This window comes from Bubalus bubalis, chromosome 5 (genome assembly GCF_019923935.1).
Source record: "Bubalus bubalis isolate 160015118507 breed Murrah chromosome 5, NDDB_SH_1, whole genome shotgun sequence".
Classification (NCBI taxonomy): Eukaryota; Metazoa; Chordata; class Mammalia; order Artiodactyla; family Bovidae; genus Bubalus; species Bubalus bubalis.
Genome location: NC_059161.1, coordinates 14,986,813 through 15,003,964, shown reverse-complemented (window position 1 = coordinate 15,003,964; position 17,152 = coordinate 14,986,813). Strand labels below are relative to the sequence as shown.

General features: G+C 39.3%; 1 pseudogene; it reads right to left on the bottom strand.

Annotated features, from left to right (window-relative positions):
• Nucleotides 1-3,898: 3,898 nt before the first annotated feature.
• The window catches only part of LOC102395532, a 35,572-nt pseudogene continuing 22,318 nt past the window's right edge, over nt 3,899-17,152 (bottom strand).

Sequence of the window (17,152 nt, the reverse complement as noted above, 5' to 3'; positions counted from 1 at the left end):
GGCCCTAGGTGAGTGATCACACCATCGTGATTATCTGGGTCATGAAGATCTTTTTTTGTATAGTTCTTCTGTGTATTCTTGCTACCTCTTCTTAATATCTTCAGCTTCTATTAGGTCCATAGCATTTCTGTTCTTTATCAAGCCCATCTTTGCATGAAAAGTTCCCTTGGTATCTCTAATTTTCTTGAAGAGATCTCTAGTCTTTCCCATTCTATTGTTTTCCTCTATTTCTTTGCAATGATCACTGAGGAAGGGTTTCTTATCTCTCCTTGATATTCTTTGGAATTCTGCATTCAAATAGGTATATATTTGCTCTTCTCCGTTTCCTTTATCTTCCCTTCTTTTCTCAGCTTTTTGTAAGGCCTCCTTAGACAACCATTTTGCCTTTTTGCACTTCTTTTTCTTGGGGATGGTCTTGATCCCTGTCTCCTGTACAACGTCATGAACCTCCATCCATAGTTCTTCAGGCACTCTATCAGATCTAGTCCCTTAAATCTATTTCTCACTTCCACTGTATAATCATAAGGGATTTGATTTAGGTCATACCTGAATGATCTAGTGGTTTTCCCTACTTTCTTCAATTTAAGTCTGAATTTGGCAATAAGGAGTTCATGATCTGAGCCACAGTCAGCTCCCGGTCTTGTGTTTGCTGACTGTATAGAGCTTCTCCATCTTTGGCTGCAAAGAATATAATCAGTCTGATTTCGGTGTTGACCATCTGGTGACAGCCATGTGTAGAGTTTTCTCTTGTGTTGTTGGAAGAGGATGTTTGCTTTGACCAGTGTGTTCTCTTGGCAAAACTCTATTAGCCTTTGACCTGCTTCATTCTGTACTCCAAGGCCAAACTTGCCTGTTATTCCAGGTATCTCTTGACTTCTACTTTTACATTCCAGTCCCCTGTAATGAAGAGGACATCATCTTTTTTGAGTGTTACTTCTAGAAGGTCTTGTAGGTCTTCATAGAACTGTTCAACTTCAGCTTCTTCAGCACTACTGGTCAGGGCATAGACCTGGATTACTGTGGTATTGAATGGTTTGCCTTGGAAATGAACAGAGATCATTCTGTAGTTTTTGAGATTGCATCCAAGTACTGCATTTCAGACTCTCTTGTTGACTATGATGGCTACTCCATTTCTTCTAAGGGATTCTTGCCCACAGTAAAACACATTTCCTTATATTCTCCCTTGAATAATCTTTGAAGGTTGTGCTAACTGTAGGCAAACTGTAAAATTAATTAAATTTGTCTCTGAACCTCTCCCATCTTTCCTTAGCACTCTTTTCTCCTCTTCTCTTTGTACAATTTCTAAAGAATGCCTAACTTTATCAACAAAACTCTCATAGGTTGTTGCACAAAATAGAGTTAACTATTGAAAGTCATTTTATGAACAGTTTTTTGTTTCTTTTTTTAAATGAAGCTCCTACACTTACTAGCAAGATTGTTTCAATACTCTAATATGGTCTATCTTTTTCAGAGGTACAAGGTTTAGAATCTCCAGTCACCATTCTGACATTGCCTCATGACTTGGGGAAATAACTTAAATTTTCTCTTTGTATTTCTTTTCTTCAGAATGAGTATCTGTGAAAATTAAATGAGATCAGACCACATATATAATACACAAAATACATACTAATACGTCCAGCATATATCTCACAATCTCTAAATGAAGCAAGCATGAAAAAAGGTAATAAATGAAAATGTGCTTTATTAACATAATAATGTTAATTCTTTTTATTTTTGTGCTTATTATAGTACTTTGATATGTGTACAACAAGTCACACTTTCCAGGAGGCAGGGCATCAGGACAAATTTTGAAAGGGAAAGCAATGTGCCTATTATATTTTAGTTGTATATCTGAAAAAAAATGTTTTCTTGATGCAAACTCTAGAAAATGGAGCTGGTTGAAATAGAGAGAATATGTAGAAGATGGAATCCAACTTCTGCTCATCAGTGAGTCTTGAGGAGAAGTTTCAAAAGGTCCAAGGATGTGTGGAATTTTTATTAGAAAAAGTCTTTTTTTAAGTTTATAAAGATTGCTTCAGTTCAATGTGCTTTTCAAATATGAATCATCTCAATTGTATGTAGATCTCCAGCACAGTGTAAGAACTTAGACATAGAGTAGAAGTCAAAGTATTTTAACAGAAACTGACAAAAGCTTGAAACTAAGGATGACAAACTCTAGAACCAATAGGGCAATTAGACGTGTATGAACCAGTCTTCAAATCTAACAAAGACGAAAAGCAACCAAGGCCGCAAGTGAGATGCTGTTGGCCTTGGATCCCTGAGCATAGTTTCAGCCATGTTACTTCCACCTCATGAAGATGGGTTTTGTGATGGGTTGAGCTGTGGGCATGGTGGTTGGGGTGCTCTTCAGCATCTTTTTCCCATCTCAGGGTCAGAATATGGGGTCAGGAGCTGATGGGTGGTATCAGGAAAACCACGATGCAGTGTGGTGGCACCTTTAGCACATTCATGGCTATCAGGATGGACATACGATGCTAATCAGGGCAGTGTTGCTCGCTATATCCACCCTCTCCCATCAGTCCCAGTCCATGTAGTATAGTAAAACAAGTCTTTGACTTAAGCCCCTTCATGGATCACAGCCTTGTTGTGGTTAAAGGGACTTGCATAACTCAGTGAAGCTATGAGCCATGCTGGGCAGGGTCACCAAAGATGAAGAGGTCATAATGAAGAGTTCTGACAAAGCACGAGCCACTGGAGGAGGGAATGGCGAACCAATCCAGTATTCTTTCTGTGACAATGCCATGAATAGTTTGCAAAGGTAAAAAGGTATGACATTGAAAGATGAGCTCCCCAGGTTAGAAGGTGTCTAATATGCTACTGGGGAAGAGCAGATTGATTTAAGAAAGAAAACTGACAAAGAATAGACCAGCATAGTTACTCTTGCAAAAATCTATGACTGTATTATTGCCATAGATAAACAGATTATAGGGTTCTTCTGAAGTCAAGATTACCTTGTACTTGGACAAGTGGTTAGTTTAGTACAAGTGCACAAAGAGAAGAGTGCCACCTGCTGGACCAGCTGTGATACTCCGTGCTGGGCTGGGGCTATATGAAAATGAAGGAAATGACACCGACTCTGGTCCAAATCAAATTCACATGCTTGCCTTTAAAGTAGTTTAACAGTCGTTTGGCATTATTCAGCTATTCCTTATAAGCTTCTTTTGCTCAGCTGACAAATGAATTACTCTTCCAAAACAGACTTTTCTGTTGAATTTATTTGGGGGACTAATTCAATTATTTTATATTACGAGCTTATACTAACTGCTTATAACGCACAGTTTGACATTAATTATAATCCATTTTGTAAAGCATAATCTCTTGATTATTTCCTTTTGCAGTCTCAGTTCCCTCTTTTCTATATAATGCATTAATTCTCCTAGTCGGGTAGCAATAGTTGTGAAAAGTAATATGCCAGCGCTCTGACTTCTACTGCAGCGTGCTTGAATCGGGAGATGAGAGGAGGTATTGACAAGCAACTCCAGGGAGATGCAGTAACAGTGGGGCTGGTCCATCAAGTTGGGGATGGATATTACATCACTGAAATTGTTTAGAATTCCTATACATGATAATAAGAAAATGCAAGCGGACTTAGTGTTGTTCATTCAGTCATGTCCCACTGTTTGCAACCCCATGGACTGTAGCCTGCCAGGCTCCTCTGTCCATGGGATTGTCCAGGCAAGAATAGTGGGTTGCATGCCCTCCTCCAGGGGATCTTCCCGACCCAGGGATGGAACCCAGGTCTTCTGCATTACAGGCAGATTCTTTACCGTCTGAGCCAGCAGGGAGGACCAAAATGACTTAGCCATTTTTTTTTTAATGTGGTATTATCTTTAACTAAGTACAAAGACTTTTCCAATCATGTCACCCAGGAATCATTTTATCCACTGCTCTATTTGGCTTCTAGTCTCTTGCCTCTCTCCTCAGCAATGGTAAGGCAGATACCCATTCCACAGGGAAGGGAGTTCCATGGTTTGTTGCCTTTGCCAATAATGAAAATTTTTGAGAGCCAGGTAGCAAAGCTGTGGCCATTGGCATCTTTCACATGGACTACATCGAAAGAACCAGGATGTCTCTCCTGATTGGTGACCACACCAGTTCTTCTCAGGTTAGCACCTCCAGTCACCATGCACCTGTGTCAAATTTGATTAAATCAGTACTCTTTCCAGTCTCCAAGTCAATTTGAATGGTGTCATTCACCTTGATGAGGGAATCAAGGGTAGCGGATGATGCGAGTATAGTGGGTCACCAGATGAAGGATTCCTTTTGTCCCCACAAAGATCTTTCCCACTTTGCCCAGCTTGTACCTTGCCTCCTCAGGTGTAATACAATGAACAGCAAAGCAACCACTGGGGTCATAGATCAGATGAAAACTCTCTCCAGTTTTATCAGTGCTGATGACATCCATAAAACCAGCAGGGTAAGTTATGTTGGTGCAGACCTTGCTATCACTCTTAATGAAATTCTGCATACAGATCTCTATTTCATCTCCTCTTGGGGCATAGTTGAGTCTGTTCCTTAGGAAAATGATTAGGGGCAAACATTCCCTAGTTTGTGGGGACTGGTAGATGGACGAGGAGCAAACACACCAGTCAGTTTATCCAAGGCTTTGGAGCTGCTATGGGCTTCAGGTGCTTCTCGGGACCACAAGCTGTGGCTGCACTAGGCACTAGGCACGAAAAAGAGCTGACTTAGTTTTATTATTGCTTTTTGTTCTCTACAGACAATGTATCCTTTATTGCCTGAACCAAGGACAGACCCTTCTCACAGCATCTTCCCAATACTCTTTGCACTCACAAATAGTGTGAGTAGGACAGAGATGTCCAGATTTCTTATGTTTGATGCCTTATGTTTGAAAGAAGGTATCCTTCCATATTGGCATAATTTATTGAACCCAATTAAAACTGTCTTCATCCACACTGCCTTAAGTTCCTTTTCTTATTTTGACATTGCATCAAATTATCATTTCATTTAAGTTGTAAATGATAAAGCTATCACTTTTAAACACCTTAAGGTAGATCAATTTAATCAGATTACATTCTCCTAAAATTTAGCCAACATTATCTCACTGCAAGAATAACAGTTCTGAAGAAGAAAGAGTGTGAGGGCCTTTGAAATACATTTTGTTAGTCTGTTCCCAAACTTGGCCAGTTTGAATCTTGCCCAGGATTTCTCTATTGTAACTACTGAAAAAGAACTGTTGGGCTGCCCTGGTGGCTCAGTGGTGTAGAAGCCACCTGCCAGTGCAGGAGAGACGGGTTTGATCCCTGATCCAGGAAGATCCAATGTTCTGTGGAGCAACTAAGCTCATGCACCACAAACATTGAGCCTGGACCCTAGAGCCCAGGAGCTGCCGCTACTGAAGTCCGCATGCCCTAGAGCCTGTGCTCTGCAACAAGAGAAGCTATAGAAACCCACGCAACGAAACTAGAGAAAAGCCCGGGCAGCAACGAAGAGCCAATAAATTAATAAAAAAAATTTTAAAGGAAAACAACTGCTCCCTTTCCCCTTGGGCTGATAAACTGGTAAGTCATGGATCTTGAGCTGTTCAGTTCAGTCGCTCAGTCGTGTCCGACTCTTTGCAACCCCATGAACCGCAGCACGCCAGGCCTCCCTGTCCATCACCAACTCCCGGACTCCACCCAAACCCATGTCCATCAAGTTGGTGATGCCATTCAACCATCTCATCCTCTGTCATCCCCTTCTCCTCGTGCCCTCAATCTTTCCCACCATCAGGGTCTTTTCAAATGAGTCAGTTCTTTGCATCAGGTGGCCAAAGTATTGGAGTTTCAGCTTCAGCATCAGTCCTTCCAATGAACATACAGGACTGATCTCCTTTAGGATGGACTGGTTGGATCTCCTTGTAGTCCAAGGGACTCTCAAGAGTCTTCTCCAACACCACAGTTCAAAAGCATCAATTCTTCAGCACTCAGCTTTCTTTATAGTCCAACTCTCACATCCATACCTGATCACTGGAAAAACCATAGCCTTGACTAGACGGACCCTTGTTGGCAAAGTAATGTCTCTGCTTTTGAATATGCTGTCTAGGTTGGTCATAACTTTCCTTCCAAGGAGTAAGTGTCTTTTAATTTCATGGCTGCAACCACCATCTGCAGTGATTTTGAAGCCCAGAAAAATAAAGTCAGCCACTGTTTCCACTGTTTCCCCATTTATTTCCCATGAAGTGATGGGACCGGGTGCCAATAGTTTAGTTTTCTGAATGTGGAGCTTTAAACCAACTTTTTCACTCTTCTCTTTCACTTTCATCAAGAGGCTCTTTAGCTCTTCTTCACTTTCTGCCATAAGGGTGGTGTCATCTGCATATCTGAGGTTATTGATATTTCTCCTGGCAATCTTGATTCCAGCTTGTGCTTCTTCCAGCCCAGCGTTTCTCATGATGTACTCTGCATATAAGTTAAACAAGCAGGGTGACAATATACAGCCTTGACGTACTCCTTTTCCTATTTGGAACCAGTCTCTTGTTCCATGTCCAGTTTTAACTGTTGCTTCCTGACCTGCATACAGGTTTCTCAAGAGACAGGTCAGGTGATCTGGTATTCCCATCTCTTTCAGAATTTTCCAGAGTTTGTTGTGATCCACACAGTCAAAGGCTTTGGCATAGTTGATAAAGCAGCTAGTGAACATTTGTTCACCAGAAGGAGAGCCTCTGACTGAAACAAAAGAGTTCTCTGATGACATTCTATTAGTTGAGTTCTGGCTTTTCCAGTTACATGAAACAGTACATAGTTCCCCCCTCCCCCTTTTTTTGTTAAGTTTGAATTGGGTTTCTGTCTTCCTTTCCAACCAAAAACATTTTGACCAATATATATTGCTTTAAATATAGTACTTGTATGCAACATTAAAACATTCTGTAGCTATACTAAATCTCTTTATATAAATGATTAAAGCAAATATAAATAGACATTGCTTTCTATGAGTGATTTGTAGCCTATGCCAACAAATGGCAGTTAGCACAATATATAATAATTTGCTTTACTTTTCTTAATCATTTTTCATTCTCTACAGTCATGTTTAAAAGTGATTTATTTTCATTCTAGACATGTGATTAATGATTGGCTCTCTATGTACACTAATTCCAATTCAAATTTAAAGTCATCTGTCTCAAATTTTGGCAAGAGAATTAGCAGTCCTGTACGTGTTACTACCTGAATGTTTACAATTTTAGTTCCTTACTGATCTCATTTTTTTAAAAAATTAGATTCATAAAATTTAAAATTTTAGTGTAAGTCGGGCTGCAATTAAATTTGGAAGTATGGCAGAGTTTGGATTAGAGCTAAACCAAATTGGCAGGAATTCTGCAGCCTTAATGGCTATGTTTTACATGGTGCTATTAAAATTATAGCCACATAAATTATGTCACTTAATCCTAGACGTCTTGGAAATTAACCATGGTAAGAGGGAGTCCAGTGTTGATAAACTAAGCGGTATCGAGAAAACTGTTGTGAAAGTATCAGTAGAAAAGCAGATGGAAAACAAGGATTGCTTTAACTTTATAGGTTTTCTGTTTGTCTGTTGAGTCTTAGTGCTAGAACCTTGATGGCTAAGACTTGGCCTCTGATGCCTAGAACAGTCCCAGGCTTTTGGTCAGCACTCAGAAAGAGCTTGTTGAATGAATGAATGAATGAATGTTCTTTAGTAGATACAAATCTCTGATGCAACAAGATTTTTCCTGTAATTACTGTAGGTTATCAGACTGATCCAGAAGGAATTTCAGGTATTCTGTTCTCCAGGCTTCCTCATTTTAATACTGAAGGAACTGAGATCAGAAGAGGTAAATGTTTGTTCAGAACAAACATGGGGTAATTAATCAGTTAACAAACATTTAAGGAGTATTCACTGCTGATGAATATTTGGAACTGTTTCAGATAATGGGAATACAGCAGAGCATAAGACAGCCTGAGGCTCTGACATCAAGAGTTTACATTCAGAGTGATGACTGAGTGATCAGTGAGTAAATGAGATTTCCATTCCTTATAAATGATGCTATAAAATGCTAGTATAGAATATTGTGGTGGAGAATGACAGAACATGGGGAGAGACACAGCTGATTTAGTAGATTACTCAGCACAGAATCTCTAAGAACTCTCATTTGAGCCAAGCCGTGAGTGATGAGGACACATCTATGCAAACATAGAGGAAGAGTATTCCAAGCACAGGTGCAAAGGTTCTAACATGGAAACAAGCTTGGTGTGCTTGATGGAAAGAAAAACAGCCATAGTGCTTCTGCTGGAATGAAAAGGGGAGGAAATGAACAGAGATGAGGTTTGGTGGGCAAATACCACACCCTGTAGAACCCTGTGTATCAGGAAGAGAAGTTTTGGTTTTATTACAGAGGGTGATGAGACCCCAATATAAGTTTTGAGGAGAGAAGTCACATAATCTAATTTTCATTTTAGCCATTTGCAGCTATGTGGATGGAACCTAGACATTGTCATATGGAGTGAAGTTTGTTAGAAAGAGAAAAACAAATACTGTATATTAACATATATATGCGTAATCTAGAAAAATGGTATAGATGAACCTGTTTGTAAAGCACAAATAGAGTCACAGACATAGAGAGCAAATGTATGGACAACTAAGGGGGTGAACTGAGAGGTTGGGATTGACCTATATACACTATTGAGACTGTGTATAAAGTAGATAACTCATGAGAACCTGCTGTATAGCTCAGGGAACTCTACTCAGTGCTTTGTGGTGACCTAAATGAGAAGGAAATCCAAAAAAGAGGGGATATATGTATATGTATAGGTGATTCACTTTGCTGTACAATAGAAACTAAAGCAACATTGTAAAGCAACTAGACTCCAATTTTTAAAAATTAATTAAAATTTAAAAAACAAAAATTGAAGGAAAAAAATAAGATTAATGAAAAAAAGAAAAATCACTGAGACTGGTATATGAAGAAACAATCAGACTGAAAAAGACAGGAAGCTGGGACTGATTGGAAGATGGTCTTAGTAGTTCAGGCTAGATGGTGGTCACCTGGACTAGGGTGTAGCACTGAAGAAGAGAGCAGTAGCCAGACTCAAGACATACTTTGTAAGTACTACAGGACTTGTTGATAATTGCTTATGGGCAATTGGACAAATGAAGATGCCATTTACCATGATGGGGAAGACCCTGGGAAGAATAAACTGGGAGGAAGGGAGAAATAATTAGTTCTGCTTTAGATATATCAAGGGCTTCCCTGGTGGCTCAGACCATAAAGAATATGCCTGCAATGCAGGAGACCCAGGAGATGTGGGTTCAATCCCTGGGTCTGGAAGATCGCCTGGAGTAGGAAATGGCAACCCACTCTAGTATTCTTGCCTGGAAGATTTCATGGACAGAGGAGCCTGGCAGGCTACAGTCCATGGGGTTGCAAAGAATCAGACGCGACTGAACAATGAACAGACATACTAAGTTTGACATTTTTATTAAACACTTATAAGGAAATTCTGAAAGGTAGTTGGCTAAATAAGTCTAGAACTAAGGATAGAGGTCAGGAAAAGAGGTATGGATTTGAAGTCATCTGTGAATAGATGATACTTAAAGCCATGGCAGTAGGGAAGAGTGCAGGTTGAAAACACAGAGGCTTGCAAGAGGTCTGCTGGAGGAGGAGGAGCCAGAAAAGATGCTAAGAAAGAGCTCTCAGGCCAGTCAGGGGAAAATCAGATGAGTTTGGCTTCACGGACATCTACACAAGCAACCTTAACAGGAACTGTCTCTTATCGATGTGGTGTTAGGAGAATGGAGGAATGAAAGCCTGACTGAAGTGCATTATGGCAAGAATGAGAGGCAGGACAAAAAGGCAGTAAGCTAAACATGGCTTTCAGAAATTTTTCTGTTGAATGGGGAAGAGAAATGGAGTGGTGATTGGTGGCAGGTGGAGGACAGAGAGAGAGAGATTAGACTGCTAGTGGAGACAATGCAATAGAAAGAATCTGATGATACAGAAGTGCAAGGGGATAACTGAAGAGACACAGCTGTGTGAAACAATTGGCCTTGCCCTTGACTGGGGCAAGGATGCTTTACCCACTATGATTCAAGGGAAACACAGATGCTGAGGTTCAGATGCTGGTGAGCTGCAGGATTTGGTAAGGAATTGAGGCAGTTCTTGGCCAGTTCTTTCAGAGTTATATTCAATTTTCTCAAATCCCATTCTGGAGTATAACCACATAGCCTTCAATAGAAAATAATGTCATATTGCTTGTATTGGACACAATAGCTGAAACTGTTGATAGAGGTGATTCCTACTTCAGTTAATTTGAAGCGTGAAAAATATTCTGCAAATCTGTTATGTTCAATGGTACAAAAATGTCTTTTATCTAAGTAAATGGAATTCTTGTAGCACTAAGCTTGTCTTGAGGACATGTAGAAGAGACAAAGCCCTCAATTTTTTGTTTGAATAAAGGAGGAAAGTCAGTCAATACATGAAAAATGTGAAGGGAATCTGGGTCCTAGAAATCACGTTGAACCATTGAAATAGTCAACTCTGGAACAGCCCTACCTCAGATTTCTTGTTGTGTGAGCTGGTAAGTGTACTGACTGTTGCAGATGTTTTTTAGTATTTTATTGGAGCAACAGGTAGCCATCTGGAAAAAATATATAAAGCTCAAACTTTATGCAAAATCAATTTCACACAAAATAAAATGTAATTTTAAAAGTACTGGACAAAGCATCAGACAGAGGAGCCTGGCAGTCTACAGTCCATAGGGTTGCAAAGAGTCAGACACAACTTAGCGACTGAACACACATGAGCTCACATGGGACATTTATGCCATAGAAAACTAGGCAAAGGTTAAAAGAGAAATAGAAAGCAATTTATGTTTAAAAAAAAGAGAAAGATGTCTAGGATACATTTTTAAGAGGGGAAAGAAAGATATGAAATGGGTCACATAGTAGCCTACCATTTATGTAAAAAGAGAGAGAAACTGATAATATATACAAGCTTATATGTTGTCTTTCAGGACAGGGGGAGTAGGTAGTTGGCAGATGAGATCTGGAGAGAGCTTTTTTACTACATATCCTTTTCAGTTCACTTCAGTTCAGTCACTCAGTCTTGTCCGACTCTTTGCGAGCCCATGGACTGCAGCATGCCAGGCCTCCCTGTCCATCACCAGCTCCCAGAGTTTACTCAAACTCATGTCCATTAAGTCAGTGATGCCATCCAACCATCTCATCCTCTGTCATCCCCTTCTCCTCCTGCCTTCAATCTTTCCCACCATCAGGGTCTTTTCAAATGAGTCAGTTCTTTGCATCAGGTGGCCAAAGTATTGGAGTTTCAGCTTCAACATCAGTCCTTCCAATGAATATTCAGGACTGATTCCCTTTAGGATGGACTGGTTGAATCTCCTTGCCGTCCAAGGAGCTCTCAAGAGTTTTCTCCAACACCACAGTTCAAAAGCATCAGTTCTTTAGCACTCAGCTTTCTTTATAGTCCAACTCTCACATCCATACATGACTACTGGAAAACCGTAGCCTTGACTAGACAGACCTTGGTTGGCAAAGTAATGTCTCTGCTTTTTTATATCCTTTTATTTATTTTTTTTATTATTATTTTTACTTTACAATATTGTATTGGTTTTGCCATACATCAACATGCATCCGCCACGGGTGTACATGTGTTCCCCATCCTGAACCCCCCTCCCACCTCCCTCCCCATACCATCCTTCTGGGTCATCCCAGTGCACCAGCCCCAAGCTTCCTGCATCCTGCATCGAACCTGGACTGGCGATTTGTTTCTTATATGATATTATACATGTTTTAATGCCATTCTCCCAAATTATCCACCCCCTCCCTCTCCCACAGAGTCCAAAAGACTGTTCTATACATCTGTGTCTCTTTTGCTGTCTCACACACAGGGTTGTCATTACCATCTTTCTAAATTCCATATATGCGTTAGTATACTGTATTGGTGTTTTTCTTTCTAGCTTACTTCACTCTGTATAATAGGCTCCAGTTTCATCCACCTCATTAGAATTGATTCAAATGTATTCTTTTTAATGGCTGAGTAATACTCCATTGTGTATATGTACCACTGCTTTCTTATCCATTCATCTGCTGATGGACATCTAGGTTGCTTCCATGTCCTGGCTATTATAAACAGTGCTGTGATGAACATTGGGGTACACGTGTCTCTTTCAATTCTGTTTCCTCAGTGTGTATGCCCAGCAGTGGGATTGCTGGGACATAAGGCAGTTCTATTTCCAGTTTTTTAAGGAATCTCCACACTGTTCTCCATAGTGGCTGTACTATGGAGTGCATTCCCACCAACAGGGTTCCCTTTTCTCCACACCCTCTCCAGCATTTATTGCTTGTAGACTTTTGGATCGCAGCCATTCTGACCGGCATGAAATGGTACCTCATTGTGGTTTTGATTTGCATTTCTCTGATAATGAGTGATGTTGAGCATCTTTTCATGTGTTTGTCAGCCATCTGTATGTCTTCTTTGGAGAAATGTCTATTTAGTTCTTTGGCCCATTTTTTGATTGGGTCGTTTATTTTTCTGGAATTGAGCTGCAGGAGTTGCTTGTATATTTTTGAGATTAGTTGTTTGTCAGTTGCTTCATTTGCTATTATTTTCTCCCATTCTGAAGGTGCTTTTCACCAAACCAAACAAAAGAGGAAGAAATAGGGAATCTACCTGATAAAGAATTCCGAATAATGATAGTGAAAATGATCCAAAATCTTGAAATAAAAATGGAATCACAGATAAATAGCTTGGAGGCAAGGATTGAGAAAATGCAAGAAAAGTTTAACAAGGACCTAGAAGAAATAAAAAAGAGTAAATATATAATGAATAATGCAATAAATGAGATAAAAAACACTCTGGAGGCAACAAATAGAATAACGGAGGCAGAAGATAGGATTAGTGAAATAGAAGATAGAATGGTAGAAATAAATGAACCAGAGAGGAAAAAAGAAAAATGAATTAAAAGAAATGAGGACAATCTCAGAGACCTCCAGGACAATATTAAATGCCACAACATTCGAATCATAGGAGTCCCATGAGACAAAAAGAAAGACCATGAGAAAATACTTGATATCCTTTTATGCCTTTAAATTTTTTAATCATGTAAGAGTATTGCCTACTTTTTTAATAAAATAAAATATGACTCCATATATATTCATAGTAATGTCTCAGCATTTTAGGACTTTTTTTGTTTGTTTTATTTTTTTGATTCCCTATAAGATAGGTAGTTCAGAGAGCTCTGAAGTCAGGCTTTCTGGGTTCAAACTCTGATTCCACCAGCAACCTTAAGTAATCTACTTAACTTCTCTGTGCTTTAGCTTTCCTATTTTCCAAGATGGGGATCATTTTGAGAACTGAAGGACAGGATTCTTGCACTGCTTAGCCCAATGCTGGACCCAGAGTAAGGCCACACCAAAGGGTAATGAGCATCATTTCTAATTTGCTGTGAATATCAAAGCAGCAGAAATTTTAAAGCAAAAGCTGTTCTCCTAAGTCTTAATTTTGTTATTCTGTGAAATGTAAGTAATTTAAATTGGTCAATTTAACAAATGGAACCTGATGGATGGATAATAAAAATGCCAACACTAATAGCTGGCAAATATATTCTCATTAAGACATTTTTTCATAATCTCTTCTCATTTTTCTCTCCTTCAGTATGTTTTGTTTTTCTTAAGCTGTAAAATATTATTTACAAAATGCTTGCTGACAACATCATTATCATTTCCACAAGCAAATATGAAACCATCAGTAGAACCTGAACCTACCTCTTTCCATGCTTTTTGTGTGTGTGTCAGTAGTTCTGGTCACCTTATCATCTCTTGTGAGCCCCTGAAGAACAAAGACCACAATGAGTGATCACTGTCATATCCCTGGTACCTGCCACGATGCCTGGAGCATAAAGGCATATGGTAAAGAGTTGTTGAATGAATGGACAAATGAATGAATGCATACTTGAGTTCATGAGAGAAAATGGAGGGAAAGTAATCCTCTTTCTACTTCTGCAGCCTTGCACAGTCAAAAGAAAGCGAATGAGATGCTAAGGTTCATGGAAAATTCAACAACAAAGAAAGAGGTTTCATCTTCTTATCCAGTTCATGATCTCAATGAGTTCACGTTGCTTAGAGGTTCTCTCTGGTTTCAGTTCTGAAAACTATTGTAGGACAAGTGAAGAAAGCATTTATGGAATACCTACTGTGTATGAGGTACTGCATTAGACACGTCAATACATTGTTTAAACCTCTCAACAATAAGAGATAAATGTTATTCCTACTTTGTAGATAAGAAAGGGGTTATCTTCTAAAGGAGGTACACAAACTAATCAATCATAGAAATCAGCCAATCCTAAAACATTCCATCTATAGCTCAATAGCCTGAACTCTGCCTATCTAATTTCAAAATTAGCTACAGTATCTTTCTCAAGCAAATGTTCTAACTTGGAAGCCAAGCTGTAGGGTAAGATAAAAATAGTACAGCAATACCTCTATACATATTTCTGATCACTTTTAAAGTAAAAATATATAGCTCTAAGGTAGCTGCTCAAAAGGTACTTGCAACAAAGTAGTCTGGAATTCCACTAGGACTTAGCTTGGTAGATTTCTCTTTGACTTACAATCCAGACATTTTATGGGGGAAATTAAGAGACACAGTGAATGATTATACTATTGCTTTTTGTCATCCCTTGCTGATGAATATAACCACTAGGGTAGCTGATGATTAAATTTTAAGTGTCAATTTGGCTAGGCTATGGTATCCAGCTGTTTGGTCAAATGGTCTAAATATTGCTGTGGAGGTATTCTGTAAATGTAATTAACATCTATAATCAGTGCATGCTTGCATGTAAGTTGCTTCACTCGTGTCCAGCTCTTTGTGACTCTATGGACTATAGCCCGCCAGGCTTCCCTGTCCATGGGATTCTCCAGGCAAGAATACTGGAGTGGGTTGCCATACCCTCCTCCAGCAGATCGTCCCCACCCAGGGATAAAGTAAAGGAAATTACCCTCAATGAAGTGGATGGGCCTCATTCAATTAACTAAAAGCCTTAACAGTAAAAATTAAGGATTTCTGGAAAGGAAGGAATTCTAAGTCAAGACTAATATAGAAATCTTTTCAGGGTTATCAAGCTGCTGGCCTGCCCTATGAGTTTTAGACATACCAGTCCCCACAATCAATTCCTTAAAATTAAATATCTTTATATTTATTTACATATATGTAAAATAATTTGGGAGAAGAGCATCCATAATGCTCAGCTGTAAGAATCAAAACATTCAAAAATTTGTTTATTTGCTTTTTTAGCAGCACCATGAGGCTTGTGGGATTTTAGTTCCCCAACCAGGGATTAAACCCTGGCCACATAGTAAAAGCACCAAGTCCTAACCATTGGACAGCCAGGGAATTCCCTAAATACTTTCTGTTTAATCAGAAGTTACACTTATATCTTTAAGCTTTGGGAGTAAAATATTCATATGGGTGCTGTGGCATTGTGAATTTATAATAAGAAATATATATTTGGTCTTCATCCCCATTTCTGGTACAGAGCTCCTAAAACCCCTGAAAATTCATAAATGTGAGGATGATAAAAATGTCTTTTTTATGTTAATGAGTGACTTTTGTAAAGCCCTAGGTTAATAAAGGAGGAGAGGGTGCGAGGCAAGGGGGTTTGGTTGCCAGGGAAAGCCAACCACAAGGGGAGATGGGCTGGAGGTTGAACCAGTTGCCATTGGCCAAAGATTTAATTAGCCATGCCTATGTAATGAAGTTTCCATGAAAACCCAAATAGACCAGGTTCAGAGAGTTTGCAAGGGCTGGAAGACTGGTGCTCGGACAGGGCATGGAAGATTTGTGCCCTTACCACATGCCTGCCTTCTGGCTATTCCTGATTGGTACCCTTTTATCATGTACCAATGATCTAGTAAGTAAATTGTTTCTGTGAGACACTCTGGCAAACTAATTCAACCCATAAGAGAGTAGAGGGAACCTTTGATTTTCAGCCAGTTGGTCAGAAGTACAGGTAACAACATAGACTTGAGATGGGCATCTAAACTAGGGGGTGGGGACAGACAGTCTTGTCAGACTGAGCCCCTAGCCTGCAGAATCTGATTCTATCTCTAGGTAGATCAGTTCGGTTCAGTTCAGTTGCTCAGTCTTGCTCAACTCTTTGGAACCCCATGGACTGCAGCACGCCAGGCTTCCCTGTCCATCACCAGCTCCCAGAGCTTGCTCAAACTCATCTCATCCTCTGTCATCCCCTTCTCCTGCCCTCAATCTTTCCCAACATCAGGGTCTTTTCAAATGAGTCAGCTCTTCGTGTCAGGTGGCCAAAGTATTGGAGTTTCAGCTTCAACATCAGTCCTTCCAATGAACACTCAGGACTGATCTTCTTTAGGATGGACTGGTTGGACCTCTTTGCAGTCCAAGGGACTCTCAAGAGTCTTTTCCAGCACCACAGTTCAAAAGCATCAATTCTTCAGTGCTCAGCTTTCTTTATAGTCCAATTCTCACATCCATACATGACTACTAGAAAAAATATGGGTTTTAATATACAATAATTCATTTCCAGTTCTAATATATATTTATAAGTTGTGTTTCTCTGGAGAACAGTGACTGATATAGAAGCTACGCTATTTGCAACAGATCAAAAATAAACTAGTATTAAGAAGACTGAAATAATGAGGAGTCTGAGTCTCTTACTGACTAACATTTATTCAGAAACGTTAATTCCAAATCTGCTTTGAAGTCCTACAGTCTCTAATTATAGTACAAAAAGACCCATCATTTTTAAAAAGTAAAATTAATTGCAGGTCATTTTAATTTTTAAAACACATGTGATTTATTTAAACACTCTGAAGCACTACTTTTAGGGATCCCATAGGATTTTTCTTTCACTCCTTAGGTTTTATCCAGGTTGTATTACCATATCCATCTTTAGATGTGCTCCTAAACTTTTAAACTTTACTAATTTTAAAATCACTAAAATATGAAATAAGAACTATCAGGAAAGTAACTGGAGCAACCACACACACCAAAAAAAAAAAAAAAAAAAAAATTGGAGGAAAATACCACAATGCTCTGAGTAATTAGGGGACAATCACTTAGCAATATTGAACAGAAAAGAGAGAATGAAGCACAAAGTGAGCTGACTTTTCTGAAAAGTGTTTGAAT